Source organism: Bos indicus, chromosome 11 (genome assembly GCF_029378745.1).
Source record: "Bos indicus isolate NIAB-ARS_2022 breed Sahiwal x Tharparkar chromosome 11, NIAB-ARS_B.indTharparkar_mat_pri_1.0, whole genome shotgun sequence".
Lineage (NCBI taxonomy): Eukaryota > Metazoa > Chordata > Mammalia > Artiodactyla > Bovidae > Bos > Bos indicus.
In genome coordinates, this window is record NC_091770.1 from 97,350,623 (window position 1) to 97,352,911 (window position 2,289).

Here is a 2,289-nt window from a genome sequence, read left to right on the forward strand (position 1 = left end):
TGTGCTGTGGTCTCCGTCTATATCTGCCCCTTCTGGCCTCCTGAGTTTCACTGGCCCTAACAAACATCCGCTGGTGTCACAGTTTCTGTAACCACTGTTTTTGAAAGGTTAGAATTTCATAAGAAGCTCTTGTGCCACTGTGGTGCTGGAAAGAGAAAGAAGCAGATATCTCTCTGACCTTTCTCACATGTGGCAGAGACTGGATTGCCAGGGGGCTGAGGTCTGCTCCCGAGATATCTGGTGAACTCTTTTTTCCCCATCTTCTGCAGAAGTACGAAGTGTCCACTCCCAGCACAGAACTTTGAGGTGCACACACCCTGTCTGCTGCCTCCAGCTGTTGCAGGAAGGGGGACCCCTTCCAGGGCCCGGGAGTGGGCTCCTGTCTAACACTGAAAATGAGTTGTCTGAGGAGATATACGTGCTGCCAAAGCATTTATTGGGAAGGGGCACCCGGGTGGAGAACTGCAGGTAAGGGAACCAGGAGAACTCTGCCGAGTGGCTTGCTATCTCAAGTTTTATGGTGATGGGATTAGTTTCCTGGTTGTCTCTGGCCAATCATTCTGACTCAGGGTCCTTCTTGGTGGTGCACACATTGCCTGGCCAAGATGGATTCCAGCCAAGATGGATTCCAGTGAGAAGGATTCTGGAAGGTGGTAGGGCACATGGCATGTACTTTGGACCTTTCCTCAGTTCTTCCTGTTGATGGTGGCTTGTTAGTTCCCCGTTCCTTACCAGGACCTCCTGTTGTTAAATAACACACAAGTGGTTTCTGTGGTGCCTGGTCAGCGTGGGCGGTTTCAGTCTGTTTCTCTTAACACAGCTATCTGAAACCCAATGAGACCCTGTGGGGCCCTCCTGGATACAGAAGCCTTTCCGTGTCCCCTGTTTCTTGTTTACAGGAAGAAGGCTTCAGCCTCCAAGACTGTCCGCAAACACCAAAGTGCGGATTCAAACATTGCTGATCACAGAAGGGAAGGATTGCAGTAACAGGAGCAGTCAAGAAGCCAGTGCAGCTACCAAGAGTTCTGGTTCCTCTAGGAATATACATAACAATATATACCTTTCAGTTCTGCGGAGCTAAGGCCCCCACCCAGGTGGAGGACTTCAGGCTGAGCACCGGAGTCCTGGATTATGGGCTGCCATCTATGGGGTCGCATAGAGTCGCACACGACTAAAGCAACTTAGCAGCAGCAGCAGCACCAACCAATCAGAAAGAAATCACATGCCCTGCAGCCCCCCCACCCCAATTTTGCCTAAAAAACTTCAGGGAAGTTGGAAGTTTTTGAACACGAGCCACCCATTCTCGCTGCTTGGCCCTAAAATAAACCTTTCTCTGCTCCACACAGGCTTCCCTGATAGCTCAGTTGGTAAAGAATCCGCCTGCATTGCAGGAGACCCTGGTTTGATTCCTGGGTCGGGAAGATCTGCTGGAGACGGGATGGGCTACCCACTTCAGTATTCTTAGGCTTCCCTTGCGGCTCAGCTGGTAAAGAATCCACCCGCAATGCCGGAAACCTGCGTTCTATCCCTGGGTTGGGAAGATCCCCTGGAGAAGGGAAACGCTAACCACTCCAGTATTCCGGCCTGGAGAATTCCATGGACTGTGTAGTCCATGGGGTCGCAAAGAGTCAGACACGACTGAGTGGCCTTCACTTTCACTGCTCCACACTCTGTCATTTGGCCTACAAACTTGGGTTCTGTAACAGATCTTCCTCAAAGCCAATTAACTCCTCCGCAGTTATAGCTCAGGCCTTCCTCCCTGCAGCAGCCCTTCTAGGTCAGGCCCCTTTAACAGAGCCGCTCATTGAGCTGTGATCCTCCTGCCCTTCAGCGTAATTCATTGCTCTGAAAAAATTGCTAATTGTATATTGATTAGTGAGATGATTCAATTAATGTTTCTCCTAGCCTGCAACCTCCATGACAGCAAGGATCCTGGGCTGTTCCCTTACCTGTATATCCCTCAGCACATGGCCTGGAACCCCAGCAGGCGCAGTTGGGATTGAATGAATGAGCAAACACATATTCTGGGAGGGTCAGGCAGGACAGTGGACTGGGAAGCAGGCCAGGATGAAACTTGGCTTCTGTGCTAATAGAGCTGACTTGTTCCTTGCTGTAAAACAGGTTCTCACCTTTACAGTCAAGTGGGCAGTGCGACTGCAGCTGGTGTAAGAGGTCCACCTAGGAACTGGCTTCCTTGCCAGCTGGGGACCCCACATTAAGGGTGTGAGGGAGAAAGTGCAATGTCTTCTGGGAATCTGGAGGTCTAGCTTTTAGCCATACCTTTGCCTC